Source organism: Diabrotica undecimpunctata, chromosome 7 (assembly GCF_040954645.1).
Source record: "Diabrotica undecimpunctata isolate CICGRU chromosome 7, icDiaUnde3, whole genome shotgun sequence".
Taxonomy (NCBI): Eukaryota; Metazoa; Arthropoda; class Insecta; order Coleoptera; family Chrysomelidae; genus Diabrotica; species Diabrotica undecimpunctata.
This window is the reverse complement of record NC_092809.1, coordinates 69,372,124-69,383,028: the sequence shown is the minus strand read 5'-3', so window position 1 is coordinate 69,383,028 and position 10,905 is coordinate 69,372,124.

The window sequence follows — 10,905 nt, the reverse complement described above, 5'->3', positions numbered from 1 at the left end:
TATTTTGGTTCTGCTAAACACGCATGATACAAATATTTGGCATTTTGGGCCCGGCGCAAGTATGGAGTAGGGTATTTGTTATTCGCTGATGAATAAGAAGTATTTTAGTAAATACAGCGAAGTCGCATAACAAATAACACATAGCGAAATGTGGGACAGATATATACAAATCGCTTTAAAAAAAATTAGTAAATGTAATAAAACGCACCACGTTATTATAGAAGTTTACTTAAATGGTAAAATTGGAAGTTAAAGAAGAAGTTAAAGGACATAAACTGGAACACTTTGTTAACAAGAACAAATTAAAGGCCATCTTCTTCTTGTTGATACATATTCTTGATACATATAAATATAATAGACTATAATAATATATATGAGGAGCTTATTGCAACATAATGGTAAGCCACAATGTTACCAAATTCTGTTTTATTGCATTATGTACTATAAAGAAACCTGTATTAACCTACAGAAAAATTATTGAGTGATTATTGCAGTAAATGGCGGAGTTATTGCTGAATCATGTTTCGTGTTATTCTAGTCACCCGTTTCTGTTCACTTTTTCACGTAACACGAGGTAAGCCTCATGAAAATCGTCGACTTCACGTACACGTGCTTAACTAAGTGCACTTTCAAGAGAAAATAGCAGTTTAAATGTAAGTTTTATTGACGATAGTGATGATAGTGTAGCAGACAAAGACTATAGGCCCAGTAGCGATGATGTTTCGTCTAGTCTAGATGAAGTCTAGTGAGGTAGGCATTTTTTTTTGTATTATCATGTTTGTGTAAAAATATTTATAAAATAAAATATTTAAATTAAATTATTATTTAATTAAATAAATATTCATTTATATTATATGGAAAAATATGGTATGTCATGTGGCTTATCGAGTTATTAGTATAAAATTTTTGGAATATTTATAAATTCTAGAGGCTAATACAGTCATCTTTTTTGGATTCTAGGATGAATTGCAGGAACCCACACCTATGGTTTAAGGAGGTAACGAGGTAAATCCAGAGAAGAAAAAAACATCCAGATGAAGACAAAGAACTGAGAAAAACTATTATCGAAATGAAAGAAAAAGAAGTCGTAATTTGAAACAAGAGTATGCTTGGAAAAAAACTTAGACGATTTTTAGTTCACGTGAAATCTACGAGCCGTATAGTTTTAAAAATAAATTTAGGGAGAAACTGCAAGGTAATCATGAACATTTATTTAAGAAATTTTGGGATTTGGGCTCATTCAAAACAGATATCTCGTTGGGAGTATCAGAGTAAAAAATAAGAATAGATCGTACAAAAAAAAACAGAATAGTAACATTTCTAGAAGAAAATATACTGCTGAATATTTGGTTAATGTTGTGATGGGACTATCATTAAAATAAAGACAGCAAAAGATGCGAATAATACAGATCAAGAAAAAGAGTTAATCACTTTATTGAATTTACACATAGCTCGTGGTGATGCAATGTAAACTTTGCTTAAAACTGAAAAAAAAAACGAATTTATTATAATCAAGTTAAAATTAGTAATCTCGTTTGACTTACGGCAAAGTATGCCTCTGCCAAAATTAACCACTGGTCCTGCATTTTACTGTAGACAAATTTGGCATTATAACTTAGGGATTTAAGACTGTATTAACGACATCATGTACTTGAATCATGAATCGAAGATCAAGCTAAGCGCGGAGCGGATGAGGTTACTTCTGTTGTGATGAAATTTTTAGAGAATGTCATGTTATGAAGAGCTCGTTGTTTTTACCGATAACTGTCCAGGTCAGAACAAGTACTGGCAATTAATGGCTTTTTGGTTGCAGTAAGTCAAGGAAGAGAAATTTAAACAAATAACACATCATTTTCTGGTTAGTGGTCATTGAGAAACGCCAGAGAAACCGTGCACCAGTTATTTATTCTCCAGAAGGTTGGGCAGATATTATTATGAAAGCAAATAATAAGATTTTGTTGTTACGTAGATGACAAAGAATAATTTTTACAGTTTTGAACCTCTTTTAAATAATGTTAATAAAACACACACGTTTTCCTGACAAGCAGAGCTTAGATTTTGCTGGAATATACAGCTTTTCATTTAAATCACAAAATATTGGGTCATTTTTTGTCAAATATAGTGTCAATGAAGAATATCAAGAAGTTAATATCATAAGTATCATAAGAACAACTGGAATTGACGAACAAGACTTGCGAATTATCTCAGAACTATACTGGCACCAAACGGCAACAATTGAAATAGAGCAGACAACATCCGAAGATATACAATTCCGACGAGGAGTGAGACAGGGTTGCGTCTTATCACCGCTACTGTTTAATTTATATTCGGAGTCTATATTCAGAGAAGCATTAGACGAGGTCCAAGGCGGAATTACGATTAACGGAATCAGCATAGACAACATCAGACATGCTGATGATACCGTCTTAATAGCAAGCAACGCACAAGAACTACAAAATATAATAAATGCGGTAGTTTACCACAGCGAAATGTTTGGTTTACATCTAAACGTTTCCAAAACTAAAACTAGTATTTTCAAAGACACCAATAAACGTACATGTGTATGCCAAGGGTCAAATAATAGAACAGGTAAATTCCATAAAATATTTGGAAGCAAATATCAATAGTTAGTGTAATCCAAAAAAAGAAATTCTATCAATGATTGAACAAGCAAGGAAAGCATTCATGAGCATGAAAACATTTTTTACAAGATCAGACCTTAGTTTGCAGCTTAGAATCCGAATGATCAGATATTACGTTTTTTCTGTCTTACTGTATGGCTGTGAAAGTTGGACAATGGACTCTGAAATAGAAAAAAAAAATGCCTTTGAGATGTATATATAGAGACGAATGCTGAGAATTCCATGGGTACAAAGAGTTACTAATGTTGAGGTACTTCGTCGCATGTGTGAACAAAAAAAAATACTAAGAACAATCAAAGAGAGGAAAATGCAATACTTGGGTCATGTGTTGAGAGGCGAAAGATTCGAATTACTTTAAGTTATACTGGAAGGAAAAGTACAGGGCAAAAGATCAGTAGCAAGACGCCAGAACTCGTGGCTGAAAGACCTGAAGAGATGGTTCGACCGCTCATCCGCAGAAATCTTTCGCGCAGCAGTTTTCAAAACTACAATTGCCATTTGGATCGCCAATCTTCGAAAGGAGATGGCGCCATGAGAAGAAGAAGATTATCATAAGAAAAGGCAGACCTGTAACAGTAGAGTTGTCAAACATTAAAAAAAATACAAAGAGCTCTGAAAATTGCAAAAAATAAAATAAAAAATATAAAAAGCTTATTACCTTATATTTTTTTATAAATATATATTTTGTTCCGGTAAAATAATAAATGTTTATGCATTTTAATGACTAACACAATCAATTAACAAGAGTTACGGTTTTCTAAAGTTAACTCAATATTTTTAATCCTTTAAACCTTTAATCAGCTTTCTTATTTTGTGGCTTACATTATGTTGCAATATGGTCTTCATATACAACCTATGATTGTTCTGGATAATTAGAATCAAGAATGTAGCATTTATATATTTTATGTCGTAAAAGCAACAACTAAAGAATAAGCTGTCTGTGGAATTGGATTTAAAGTTAAGGTGTAATTTTGGCCAAATAAAGTTTCACGATAAAATTGAACAGGTTAAATTGGGATTGCAGCAAAGATACATTGTTTGAATCACGGGTGGAGAACAAAATTTTTATAAAGGTAAGATGCACCAGTTTAAGAATTTTTTTAATATTAGTTTTTTAATGAGAAACATGAAGGATTCGAATAAAATCTTTCCTCTTAATGGCATTCCTTTTTACTTTGAAATCAGGTATAATAGGAGATCAAGTAATCATAAAAATTCAATTTGTAATTAAAATATTATAACGTTTTGTATTTAAACCACAAAAATCTCTGCCTTTGGCAGTCTGTTTCTACATTTGGTTATATAATTTTCCAAATTTTGGTTACCCAATAACTAGTTAAAAATAGAGAAACAAATTGATGTGCATATGCTTAAATACTTATTGTATTACAAAAATAGGTAAAACAAACTATATTTCTGGTAACACAAATAAGAAAAAGCATTAAAAAATGTTCATAAATGTTCTTAAATTTTTCTCCCCGTTTCTGAACAATGGGCTTGGGTAGTCTTCTTAAAATTTTATCTTTATCTATACTGCAAAACGTCGTTTTCTATAGAACAAAACACACTTATCTTTTTATTGGCACCTTTAGAACAATATAACATTAAAACAATATACATGGTTTCGTCGATCTTTTACCCACTTGCTTAAATTTGGCAAGTACAAAGTCTCCCAATTAAAGATCATCGGTATCAAACATTTCAATATTTTCTTGTACTAATTTCATGAAGTCAACATCATCTCCACTACTACGTTCTTCTGAAGACGAACCTGAATCTAGATCTTGTTTATAGGTTTCGTCGTTTTAGGTTTTGTTGTCTGTTGTTTCATTTTTTTGACTTCTTTTGGAAGAGCAATATTATCAGATGCTGGATGTTCTCTCGCCAAGTTTGGTTGACTTTCTACTTCCTTTGCACTTTAAAACCAAATACTGTACAGCGATTTATTTTCAATATTACTTTCCCATTTATGGTTTCTTTTTGTTGTCTGACATTGGTCCAGGTGAACCACATCAATTTTTGATTCTAAATATTTAAGAAAAAGTTAGAAGATTATACATATTTAAGAAAAACTGTGGCTCTAGTGTTGTGTGTGTGTGAGAGAGAGAGATGGCATTAGACAAAAAATCTTTTTGCCACAAAAAATTGTTATAAGGATGTTTAAATTTTTATTTTAAAAATCGTTTATAAATTTGATTAGAATATTATATATAGATTTGTCATGATAAGATAACAGATTGCTGATGTTAACTAGTAGGCTAATATTGAGATCAATTAAACCTAAATCTGGGCTTCGAGTCTGTTCCCTATGATTAGGACAATCGAAAAATAGGTGGTTCAAATCTCCGACAGATTTACCATCACAAGGACAGAAAGGAGTTTCATAGATTCTAATCCTATGCAGATGCTCTGGAAAGAGGCCATGGTTAAGTTTTAAGTTTTAACGGGTTATTAACGAAGAATGTACTTTATAATAGTTAAAATTAAAATGGGGAATATTTTTTGGTAAGCATGGATGAATAGAAAAGTAATGGTTTCTTGAAGTCTTCTGAATCTCTTTATATTTTGACATCCATCTTTCCCTGCCAATACTCCTGATAATCTTTAAAGTAGTAAAAATTTGTAATTTCGGATATCTCAGACGTATTTTTTGCCATACCATCCACTAATTTGTTTCCAATTACTCCATTGTGTCCTTTAACCCAGAGTAAAGTAACTGTTTTTTTTTGTGAATTTTAGATCATGTAATAATTTTTTGATATCAAGTATAATGGAGTTTTGAAAACTATCCAATGGATGGCTTCGAATAGCTTGTAATACTGCCTGAGAATCTGATACTATTACGATGTTCTCACAATAATTAGTGACACACCAAATTAGTGCTTTCTGTATAGCAGCAGCCTTGGCTGTAAAAATAAAACAACATTCAGGAATTTGATATTTCTCAACATAATTGCTGTTTAAAACAAAAAAAGCGAAACCAGCATTTTCAACAGTTTTTGAACCATCTGTATAAATTATTGTTAAATCTTCCCCTAATTTGCTTAGTATGGATTTGAATATCAGATTAGTTAAAATTGACAAGTCTGAATAAGAGGGCATTATAATGGTTGGTTTGTCTATCAGAACTTCAAAGTCTTGTATGTAAAAAGGAAATTTTGGTAGCTGTAATATATAAGATTGAAATAAATTCGTATCGATAAAAGATTCTGCAAGAGGAGCAGAATTTTTTATTCTCCAGTAAGAATTTGTTAAATTTTCTGTCAAAAGTAAACCTATTTTGTGAACCATAGTTGTATTAAACCATCTGTATGCTATTAGACGTTTGTTGGCTAAAATTTGCCTACGTATGTGTAAAGGTGGTTCCTGGGCTTCTGCTAGAACTGCTTGGTTTGGTGAAGACATCATAGCTCCTAGACAAATTTTTATTGATTTAAATTGTATTCTGTCAAGAGTTAATAGATTTGTTTTGCATGTTGAACCGTAAAGAATACAATCGTAGTCCAGAATGGATCGTATGTAGGATCTATAAAACATTAAATATATATTTTAATCTGCACCCCATCTTTTTTTTAGAAACGAAACGCAGAAGGTTAATTCCACGCTCGCACTTTTGTTTTACGTACTTTATATGGCTGGATGACAAGAGTTTTTTATCTAGGATCATGCCTAGATACTTATACTCTTATGCCAAGGGGAAATTATAATCACCTATCTGGCATTTGCCTGTTGCTTCACAGGCTCTAGTGTTAATATCTTAAGTTTGAAACATATTGGGTTGTCTCAATAAAATTTTATTGTAGTCCACATTATTTTCTAAAAAAGGATACAGACTTGCGGCTTTAAATTCCGATATTATATTTGAGGTCACTTTTGGATCATCAATCAACTGAGCCAGTGCCATATGTAAAAATAATTTAGTAACATTCTAACCATTGTTCACTATCTTAACATTTTTGTACAAAATTTTTTCACTTTTGTCTTATAGGCGCAGACACAGAGACATCTAAGGGCTGGAGCTTATGAGTAGCATTAGAAAGCAAAGTGATTAAAATAAATTGATTTTCTTTGCAAAATTCACTTAAATATAGGATCAGATGAGATTTTAGTTCATCTAAAAGACAAGACCATGCAAATCTATTTAAGATTTCTTTAGGAAGCGTACAAAAACGTTTGAAAAATAGTCAAAAAAACATTTTACAGTCATCCAGCTTCTTTAACCTTTCCCAAACCCCCAACCTTAAGGAGCTGCTTTTTACACAGAGAACGGAATCCTGTCGTATTTAAAATTGTTAACCCTTAAACGGGCAAAAAAAAAAGAACTCTAGAAATAAATTACAACGCATATCTCCTATACATTTATTTAACACTGGTATACTACTTTATTTAACACTGGTATATTGGTATACTCCGTCTGACAGACGGATTTAAATTTAAAATACATCATAATTTACTTATCGGTTGTCTACGCCTCTTACCGTTTTCCCTACCTTTCTTTAATGGACTCTTAGAGATTCTAAAAACAAAATAATAATACTGACACGTCAGTTCTTTCTGTAAACTTACAAATCTGTCGAAGCCGTCGCGTCGGGCAGACGGAGTATACCATTTACGTTACTGTTACAAAAAAGTGATTTTACATATTTTTTATGCAAGGTAATTATTTTATTTGTATATGTAAACTGTTTGTTTTTATAGTATCTGCTGAATAATGGAATTTGGACCGTCAAGAAAACGCATACGTTTTGATGATCTTAATTCTGAATCGGTTGCAGAGCAATGGCTGGAGGAATGTGGTAGTGATAGCGATAAATATTTAGACCACGTGAGTGAGAGTGAACATTTTAGGGACTCTAAACAATCTGCAGATAATGACGAATCCGATGATTATATAGGTAATGAAGACGATATATCTGCATCTGGAACACTTGTTGGAAAAAATGGATTTGAATGGCGCAAGAACCAACCACCTAAAAACGTCCGCACAAGAAAGCATAACATTATTTTACAATTACCTGGTTTACGTCAGAAAGCAAAAATATTTGGTGACAATCTGGAAGTAGTAGATGTATGGGAACAGCTTTATACCGAGGACATGATTGAGGAAATGGTTCAATGGACCAACGTCAAAATAGACTACACAAAAAGAAATTATACTAATAAAACTTCAGCAAGCTACCTTCAAGAAACCACTACTTTAGAGATTCGCGATTTTCTGGGACTTTTGAATACACTTAAATTTTTAAATCAAATAATGAAAGTACCGAGAGTCTCTTTGGTACAGATGGTACAGATTAAGATGTATTTAGAGCCACAATGTCACAGAAACGTTATCTTTTTCTCTTATCTTGTTTGTGATTTGATAACGCCGATGATCGACATGAAAAACTGAAAAACGAAAAACTGAAAATGCAGCAGCTGCTGTATCGGACATGTTTCAAAGGCTTGTTGAAAATTCTCAAGAACTTTTCACTCTTGGATCCTCTGTGTGTATTGATGAGATGCTGGTGGTTTTCAGAGGTCGATGTAAATTTAGAATGTAGATGCCAGCAAAATCATCAAAATATGGCATAAAGATTTTATGTATGACTGATGCGAGAAGTAATTATTTTTATAATGGATACATATATTGTGGAAAAGGAAGTGATGGTATGACGCTTTCCGAAAATGAAAAAAAAATACTCCATACCCACACAATCAGTTCTGAGACTCAACAACTGGTTTAGTTCCATACCTTTAGTTCAAGAGCTAACGAAAAGAGGCCTTACCCCTGTCTTCACATTGAAGAAAAATGAAAGAGAAATTCCTAGAGACTTTTTGCCAAACAGAAGACGACCAGAAAAATCTAGTATATATGGATTTACGAATGAAATGACTTTGTCTCTTATGTCACAAAACCATCAAAGGCTGGTATATTGGTTTCTTCGATGCATCATTCCGATGAAGTCGACAACTCTACGGGTAAGCCTGAAATAATCGCTTATTACAATACAACTAAAAGAGGTGTTGACAGCTTAGATCAAAAATGTGCTACTTACTCTTGTGGCCGGCGCACAAGACGTTGGCCGATGATATTATAAGAACTCCCGTGATATAACCCAGACTAAATTTCATGAAAATATTGGCAAAATCTTTGACTGAACCGTTTATGCAAACTAGAATTGCAAACGTTTATTTACAAGATGATATTCGAGAGATTATAATAATATTGTTAGGCCTAATTTCTACTCCAATGCGCAATAAGGGAAACGACGTATTTGATAAACGGGCAACCTGTAAATTTTGTAGCTAGTAACTGAAAAGAAGAACAAAATTTTGTTGTTGCAAATGTGGCCAACCTATTTGTTTACAATGCTCTAAAAAAATTTGCAATAAATGTATTTAAGAATAAACAATTGTACAAGAAGAATAAAAAGAAAACAAAATTTTCATGTATGCTTAAAAATAATATCCTTTATTTATTATCTTTTGTTTCAAATTTAATGTTCGACTGTTAGTATAAATTACATGTATTAAATAAAAAAAGTATTTATATGAATACATCTATAAAAAAAGTTAATCCTACATAATTCTCCAAAAACACGAGTTATACATTTTTCACAATAAAGTGTAGTTTGTCTATCTGTACACAATTTACATCTACCTTTATCTACTAAACTTCTAAAGTGACCTATGTTGTTAAATCGAACGTCATCTGTTGGACGAGGAGTTTATCGAATATTAAATTTTTTTCTTTGGCTGTTGTTCTGCATGTCTTCATATCTTGACGATATAGCATCGAAGCTTTGTTCACTACTATATCCATGAGCTGGCTAAATATGCAAAGATATTGCCCTCTAGATTTTAATGGTGTTTTATATATTGATATTAGCATATCACGTAGCTACACATCAACTTTTTGTTTATGTTCCTCATTGTATCGTTTTACTTGATTAAGGGACTGTGAGAAATATATGAGCTAGCTAAAGTGACACGTATATTGTGTGAGCCTACTTGACTACTACTATACCGTTTGTGTGGTCAACTTTGTAATCGAAACTTCCTCTGCCTTTTTTGAGAAGCACTTTTATTATTAGCTCCAATAAGCAGAAAAAGTTGTCAAAATAAACTACAGATTCGTTCGGATTTGCAATTGTTCTACATAAATATATAACTACTTAAGCTCCGGGCCCCAACGATTTTCATAACTTGAAAATGGTATATTGTTGAAAGTGGTCCAAGTTGTGTACGCTAAAAAGTCCTAAACAATACCTGACACTCTTGGGCGAACAAACATTTTGAGTCCACATTTTTTAGGTTTCTTGGGCATATATTGACGTAAGTTATCTACCTTACTCTCCTTATAAGCTGTTATGATTTTATTAACAGAAAACAGTGTCTCTTGTTTCAAAGACAAACAGTATTGACGTACTTTTTCTAGTATGGGTTGACTTTTGAACAATCTGTCGGCGTTTGCATCCATGTTGTTATCTTGAAAGTGTATGAGTCGTCCAAGCTTTTTAAATCTCTTCACTGGCATTACTTCACCGATTGTTTCATGTCGAGTTTCAACACTCCAATAATCTTCAAAAGCAGGCATTTGTATTAAACCCATTAGCATCTCCATGCCTACAAATTGAGGTCGTGTTGATAGATATCCTTGTTGATAGTGTGGAGTATACATTAGTTTGATTTGAAATATATCTATATATGTATAAGTATATACATATATATATATATATATATATATATATATATATATATATATAGATATATATATATATATATATATATATATATATATATATATATATGTATGTATATATATGTTTATATGTATATATATATATATATGTATACATATACATATATATACATATACACATATAAAATATGTTAGAGGAATATACTCGTCTTCCGGTGCATAAAAAGACGGTTCCGTTAAAAATTTGATGAGCTGAAAATAAGTTTGTTCCTAGATGTATTGTCCAGACCTCTTTTTCGCAGTTTTAGATCGTGAAACGGCTGGTCGTCTTCTGATTCTGCATCACTGAACAAAGCAGTAATTGAAAGCATATTTGATTTAGAGGAATGATCTTCATAGTATGGAGCAAAATCGTCAGCATTGTCACCATAAATCTCCTCATCGTCTGATGACCCTCCTATATTAGATTTACACGGATTATCAGGAGAAAGTACTGCAATTACCTTCTTACGTGGACCGTAAAAAGTAGTGGCTTATATCTGGAAACTATAAAAAAAAATAATTAATCCAAATCACATC